Source organism: Bos grunniens, chromosome 2 (assembly GCF_055505025.1).
Source record: "Bos grunniens cultivar Pamir isolate PY7600 chromosome 2, Bosgru_T2T1.0, whole genome shotgun sequence".
Lineage (NCBI taxonomy): Eukaryota > Metazoa > Chordata > Mammalia > Artiodactyla > Bovidae > Bos > Bos grunniens.
This window is the reverse complement of record NC_141166.1, coordinates 11229123-11236902: the sequence shown is the minus strand read 5'-3', so window position 1 is coordinate 11236902 and position 7780 is coordinate 11229123. Positions and strand designations below refer to the sequence as shown.

General features: G+C 57.3%; 1 protein-coding gene across 2 annotated transcripts in view; it reads left to right on the top strand.

The window, feature by feature from the left end:
* Positions 1-7026: 7026 nt before the first annotated feature.
* Positions 7027-7780, top strand: part of WASF2 (WASP family member 2) — a 92521-nt gene continuing 91767 nt past the window's right edge. For both annotated transcript variants that reach the window (XM_086330786.1, XM_086330795.1), the window contains exon 1: positions 7027-7456. The gene's annotated coding sequence lies outside the window, so the exon portion shown is untranslated. The remainder of the gene's footprint in view (positions 7457-7780) is intronic.

Below are 7780 nucleotides of genomic sequence, written 5' to 3'. Positions count from 1 at the left end.
GGCCTGGCCGGCGCGGCGCGGGGGGAGCGGTTGCCATGGAGCACAGAGCGCGACCGCATACTAATGGGGCGGCCACGGGCGCTGCCCCCTGCCCGGCCCGCTCCCTCCGCCCATCCTTCCTCCCGCTCAGCCAGAGTAGCCTTGGCCCCGCGGCTGGGCCCGCGCACCCTACTCCGAGAGCCAACACACCCCGCCGGCCTGGGGCCTGGGGCGGTCTGGAGGCCCGGGGATGGGAGGGGGGGCGCTGCGGGACCCCCAGAGGAGGCCCAGGCCAGGTGAAAGGCGGCGCAGGGCGAGGGCCTGGGGCGCTGCGGGGGCTGCCTGGCCTGGGCACGGGCACCAAACGGGCATTGGCAGCTGGGACCGCAGGTGCTGTCTTGGAAACGGGGGTGGGGAGGGTAGCTAGGAGGGGGTGGCTATCCTGGGAGAGGGTGGAAATAAAGGGGGAATTTAACCCTTTCGTTGCCAGAGGGTCCTCCAGCCAGTCTTCCCCAGGCTTGACGGGGAGGGGGAAGAGACTTGACCAATCGCTAATGCGGTCTGCACCCCTCACTTTCCATCTGCTTCCAGCATCTCTCCAGTTCTGGCAGGGGGCATCAGTTACCTTCCCTCCAGTCCTGCCCTTGTCTGACGGGTGAGGAGGAGGGGAGAGTGGAAGAGTGGGCTGAGGACTGGGGGCCAGAGGACAGCGGCACCAGAAGGGTTACACCTCCCTACACCTTAATCCCAGTCCCAGAGCCCCCCTTTCACTCAGCCTTGACCCCCTACCCTCTCAACCCCGCTGTTTTAATTGGCATGGAGGGGGCGTGGCAGTATCCCGGGGTGGGGGGAGCCGGCAGAGGGTTTGCAGGTAGAGGCAGTGGGAGGTGGGGGCTTAATAGAGGGGGGAGCCAGGCGGTTGCCTAGCAACCCCACAGCTGTCTGTTGACCTAGAAGAAGCTGCGCTGTCTTGACACAGCTGGTGTTTACATGTAACCGAGGCTCTGGCTTACCGCTTGCTCGGAGGAAAGCTGAGGCAGTGCCCTGGTGGCAGCTTGGCCTCGGCTCCCGGCTGTGGTGGGCTCCATGCCTGGTTCCTGCCTGCCCTCTACTTCAGCTCCCACCTCAAGTCCAACGGGAGAGAGGGTGGGAGGGCAGATCTCAGAGCTGGAGGCACTGGGGCTGGGGACAACTGATAGACACACACACACACACACACACACACATATACATGGCACAAAACCCAAGGCCTTCAACACAGAAATGGTGGAAGACTGAAAAAGGACTGAGGGACAGGGGTGCTCAGTTTGTGCACAGATTTCAACCCCCACAGACAACTCCAGCATTTGCAGCAACACATGGCCACAACAGACCCACGAAATCAAGCTGACAACAGGCACACACACTGGCACAGAGGTGCCCATGGACAAAATGACATCCAGGCAGACACACACAGACACACGGAAACAGAGTCATCAGGTGGCGGACATCCCAACATACAGACACACTCGCGGACCTCTTGGTACAGAGGACAAACAGGCACTGACCATTTGATAGAGACACACACTCCAACACACCGCCACGCCGAATTCTCCATGTGGTAACACCGGCAGCTAACACACCACCACAGTTCATTCCAGCCTAGGGTGTGCGGGTCTGCATTATGAAAGAAACCCAGCCTCACATACAGAGGAACATTCACATGGGGGAACACCCAACTCCCCAAACTTTCATTGATTGCCCACAAGGTTTAAGGCAGGCAGTTGCTGACAGCACAGACATAAGCGAAGACACACCCAGGAGCCTAACATGTGATGGGACACAGGTCCCTGAAGAACCACGGGCCCTGACATGTCCCACCCACACCCACACAAAACATGCCGGCCTAGGGTGTGAGCTGAGCTGAGACTCCTCCCTGCCCACAAGCCCTGAGTAGCAGCAGATGTGCCTTGGGGTCAGAGGGCCCTAGTGGCTCCAGGACCAGCTCCAGATGAACCCACACAGCCTGGGCTGTACCCTTGACCCTCAGCGCTAGGGAGGAAACAGCACCAGTTTCTTCCCCAGGAGCCCCCTACCCAGGCTAAGGGGGAAAGATATAGCCCATCCCCAGAACGCCCGGTTGGCAGCTCTGCCCTCCCAAGTCCCTGCCTGGACTGACAGAGGAGACATGGTCCTGCCCACAGGAGCCCTGGTCAGATGGAGCCCGTATCTCCCTCCCAGGCAGCTCTGGACACTACAGATACAGACACACACACAGCCCAGCATGTGGCAGCTCCCGGGAGGTTCTGGAGGGCTTCCTGACAGAGGTAAGCCTGGGGCCTGGTTTGGGAGCCCAAGAGGGAAGGAGGAGGGGGTGTGCTGAGGAGGGCCTCCTTATCTCACCCCACACCCGCCCCTCACCCAGCGGTTCCTCCTCCCCCCAGGGCCCGAGGGGCCTGCTGGGGCCCCACAGCTCCATCAGCCCAAGCAGTGAGCAGGAGGAGGAGAGCGGATATTTTTAGCTTCTCTGCCACTGACATTTCGCAGCAGGCGACCTGGGGTGAAGCTGAGTGAGTGCTGAAGGCTGGGAGAAGCCGCCAGCGTCTTCCCGCCCCCGTGCACATGCACACACAACTGTGCACACACACAGACACATCCCCCAACACTCCCAATGCTCACCGAAGGGGCACAGCTTCAGGTACACAAGTTACGTGCAGATCTAGACACACACAGGCACACCTGTACACACTCGGTTCACAAGCCACTTTAGCCTAAAACTACACACGCCTGGACAACACCAAAATGTACCTGTTCACACACCCAGATACACGCACACACAGTTCAGACATACAACACACTTCCCGCACATAGCCCAGCACGCGCCCATTCGCTCATCATTTAGTGGAGAAATAGGATTCAATGCCTACTGTGTGTTAGGCACTATTCTAAACACAAAAGATACCATGAAGAAAACAAACCAAAATTCCAGCCTCACAGAGTTTACATTCTGGTGGGGGAATGTTTGACCATAAATAAAAAATAGACAAAGTACCGTTTCAAGAACCACACATTTAACCCAATCCCCCAAAATGTACAACCACATATGTGAACAGCTCCCTCACATTCATTGTCCCACAAATACACAACTGCACACGCCACTCTTAGTCAAGACACACACACCACTCCACCTTGTATCTCAAAACAATCACAGACATGTACACAGCTGCACTCATATCCAATTATACACTTCACATATAAATACGCAAACACGATCCACACACACAAATCCAGCCACGCACACACTGTGCATAGCCATATAATTTACTTAGTGTACACAGAATACAGCCTCCACAACAGCATGTAAATGCAAGGTCATACAGCCTCCTCCACATACCTGAATGCACGCACACACACAGGCACACAACCTCAGGGTAAATAAAATTCCTCTTCCTGCCTATAGCACACACACATGTACACATTCCCACAATCCTTCCCCTACCCAGGGAAGTCCAAGCCTGTGTTCACAGGTGTACATGCAGTGTCTTATCACACTTACAAGGTCACATACACACCTAACTCCCAAGCTCCAAAGATGCCACACACCCAAGTTCACACCCACCCCATTTTCTCTTAAGGTGTGTCTAGTCACTGCACACCACACGTGTGTGGTGCCCCCAAGATTCCAACCCTACGGACCCCAGGGTTTGGGGGGTTGAGTCCAGGCCTTAGAGAAACCCAGCAAGGGGCAAGACTCCCTTGGAGCTCAGAGTCTGCCCTTGGTGCCCAGGCTGGAGGTGGAGCCAGGAGAGTTTAAGCTTCTCAGATCTGCCACCAGGCCCCTCCCCGATTTGCTCTCCTCCCCGCCTCCCTCTCTTCCTCCTTTTTTTCAAAAAAATATTTATTTGGTTGCACCAGCTCTTAGGGCATGTGGGATCTAGTTCCCTAACCAGGGATGGAACCCAGGACCCCTGCATTGAAAGCACAGAGTGTTAGCCAGTGGACCAGCAGGGAAGTCCCTTCCATCTCTTCTTGAGTTCCTTTCCTTCTCTTTCTCCATCTCCCCATCCCAGTAGCCCTTGGCCCAGAACCAAACTCTCCTTTTCTCTTCCAGGTTCTGCTGCCCCAGAGGGTATTGGCGCCCTTGTGATAAACAGACGGACTAACAAGCAGACAGACACATCACTTGGGACAAAAAAACCAAAGCAAAAGCCAGAGGTCATTATCGTATCCTGAAGAACTAGGAGGGAGAAACAGCTCAGTGGGTCACGGGAAGGCTAGGATAGGATGGACTGGCCCCTGGGCCAGCGCGCACAGCAGACATACTAGGCAGAGCGGCAGCCCTGGGTTCCAGTTCTAACTCTGCTGTGTTACCCTGGAGCAGTTGCTGCCCCTCTCTGGGTCACTCTTCTGCTTCTAACAAAGAGAGAGCTGCAGTTGGTGATTTCTGAGGCAACCAAAATTCTCAGAGACTCTGCAGCAGTTGTATAATATAACAGGGAGGGGGCCCGGGAGCCTTGGGAGTCTGATTAGAGTAATAAGAGGCCCCTCCTCAGGGGCTGCCCCAGCCCTGCAGCCTCCTCCCGCTTCTAGGCTGGGCTCTCCCCTGGGTTGAAGCACCTGAAGCCAACAGCACCCCCTGCCCCGTGGTACCTATAAACACATGTGCTCCTCTAAGCCTGAGCCATGTGTTTCGCCCTCTCTGGACCTTAGGCTTTCCAGGCTTGTGTATTTAGGGGCTCACATTCGGGCTCTGTGCCGGTGAGCCAGTCTCTGTGTGCGCTGTCTGTCTGTCTGTCCAGCTGCCAGCAGCCTTAAGGCGCCAGGAGGAGAGGTGGGGGCGGGGAGGGAGGTAGCGTTGACAAGTTCCAATGTCTGGCTTTCCCTCCTGGAAACCCCGAGCTGGGGCTAGCCCCCCTTTCCCTTCCTGTCTCTCTCGCTCAAGCACGTCCCTTCTAAGAGCCCCTCACTGCAGACACCCCCAGTGGAACCAAGCCCAGATTTGCTGCCAAGAAGGCCGACATTTCTTCGACTTGCCACGTTAAAGGGGCCTGCACAGGCACGCACTCAAACCATCCCCGCCATGTCCTCCTCCTGTGCACATTCAGACGACCCGAAACACACAAAGACACGGTTGGACACAGCGGCCACCTGTGCACACAGGAGGTAGCACATGGAGTGCATCTGACCCCGGGCTCACAGACAAGTACAAACACAGCCATGTGCTCCCCCCTTCCTACACTCAGCTTCCCACAGACCCCGAAGCACGCCGTTTCCAGCACGCGGTGCTCACAAACACGCATAAACACAGTCACACACAGGGCCTTGCCGAGCAGAGAAACAAGTGCAAACCCGTAGCGTATTGTCTCCCTGCACCACACAGCCGCCACACCACCACGGCTGCTGCGGCCCCTGCGGATGCAACCCCAGGAACACAACACCCGGGCCGCCTCTTCTCTGCACACACAGCCCAGCAATCGACAGTCACACACGGTCATCCTCTGCGTGACCAGAGATAACCACGCTTACAAAGCCTGCCGGGCACAGAAAGACACTCCGTGCCCATGCCCTGGACATTTGGGCCAGCCTTCTCTGTTCCACAGTGTCTTCCTGGGACCTGCCTCAAATCCCAGCTGCAAGCATCCCTCTGGTGTACACACACAGACACTGTCCCCTGGGCAAACACAGAGGAGCTCAGACTCACAGTATCATCGTTATCCTCTTGGACACAATAACAAATTCACAGGGGGCCAACACACCCAGACACGAGGTGAGTACACAGACTCAGACACGCATGCTGAGCCTTTTATGCACACACCAATTCCTTTTCACTGACAGTTGTCGTCTTGTTGTCTTTCCTCGTGCTTACACAAACAACGCAGTGGTACCCCCCCACACCCCGTGTCTCACAAACCAGCACAAACTCACCCCACACAGCATCACCTGCACACACTGAGGCAAACAGACTCACACCAATCACCCCCACATGCCCCCCACCGCTTGCACACACAAGCATGCACGCAGCCACGGAGAGACCCAGCTAAAAGCTCACACACAGACACAGCAGCCCCAGGCCCGCAGCCCCAGTCGCCTGGCCTCCCTTTCTTGGCTGGTGAGGGTGGGGAAGGACTGGGAAGGTTGGAGGCTGGCTCAGCCCTTGTTCCCTCCCTCCGCCGGCTGGCTCGCTCCTTCCTGTCTGGCAGAGTAAGCCAGCCGAGCCCCAGCTCCGGCAGCCCTGGCTGTTCTGGGCAAACTCTCTCGGCGGGCTGGTCTCGGCTGATGCCGTAGCAGCAGCAACAGCAGCAGGGGCGAGAAGGCTGCGGGCGGCTGCCAACGTGGCAGACGGCGGGCAGGGCGGCAGGAAGGAAGCTGGGCCCGTTCTGCGCCCACTCACTGGGGGAGACAAAAGCCAAGGGGGCTGGATGAGTAGGCAAGGCAGCTGGGCAGGGGGACTTCGTGCCCAGCCCGGGCTCTGGGCCTACATTGGCCCCAGACTCACTGGGTGACCTTGGAGAACTTGCTCCCCCTCTCTGATCCCGTTTCCTCCTCCTTCAGTGAGTGAACAGTCTGCTCTGTATGCTTCTTCCAGCTCCCAAACCTTGTATCCAATGCAGGGCAGAGAACTCAGGGGAGGGAGAGGTGGCTTCACTCCTTGGCCTCGGGCTAGTCCCTTCCCCTTTCAGACACTTAGCTTTTCAGTCCAGCAGTTAAACATCCCTCCCCTCTGTACTGCTGTCACCGTTGACAGGACGTTTTCATTCTACAAAGGTAGCAGCATTTTCCAGATAAGAAAACTAAGGTTCAGGGAGGTCAAATGATGCACCCTGAATATGGCAGGGCTGGGACAGCAGCTCAAGGCTTCTGATTTAGTCTCTAAAATCGATGTTGCCTCCTTTATCTTCCAGACATCCCACACCCTCCCTGGTATCCTGGCTGCTCCTCTAAGGCCCTCCCACCCATCGTCTTACCCTCCCACCCATCGTCTTACCCTCCCAACGGAGCCCTGAGCACCCCCCACCCCCACCTCCCAAAGCCACCTGGTTCTGCCCTGGGGAGTCAGGGTGCAAAGGCCAGACAGGCCTCCCACCAGCATTCCAGCTGCCACTGGGAACACAGCTGTCAGCAGGGCCAAGAGAGCCAAAAGTCACCTCCCAAACAGGCCCACATAATTGGTACATTGTCAGCTCAGAAACAGAGCTTCTCTGGGCTCTTGGGCAAGCCCCAGTCCTCTCTGGGCCTTGGTTTCTTCATCTGGCTGCAGTGCATTGGACTAGATGATTTCCAAGGGCCCTCTCAGCTTGGAATGTTGCCTGGGGAGTGACGGAGGAGAAAAGTAGCTGGGGGCGGCAGCTGTGGCAAGGTCCAGGCAGCTGTGGGTGGGCCTCAGGTATCTGACCTGAGGAATCTGGCCTCTGCCTCACCTGCTTGCTGGGGTCACAGCTGGGCCCTCTCCCACATCTTTGCAGGATGGCTGGGTGGACAGACAGATGGACAAACAAAGGTATGAAGGAGAGCGGCGGGGGAGGAAGGGGGAAGGAGACTCTCAAGCAGTGCTCCAGGGGCTGAGCACCCCCTGTGGAGGGAGGAGGACAAAAGGTGGAGGGAGCCCCCCACCAACTCCCCCCCCCCGCCCGGCCGCCTTTATTTACTGGACAAACTCCTGCTGCTTACTCTGCCCAACAGCACAATCTGTGGGGAGGACAAAGGTGGGACACATGGTTACCTGAGTGGGGTGAATGCTGTGGTATTAGTCCTGGGGGCCAGGGAGGAGACACCCAGCTCAGCTGTGGGAGTGAAGAAAGGCCTCTAGGAGTTGGAGGGTTCA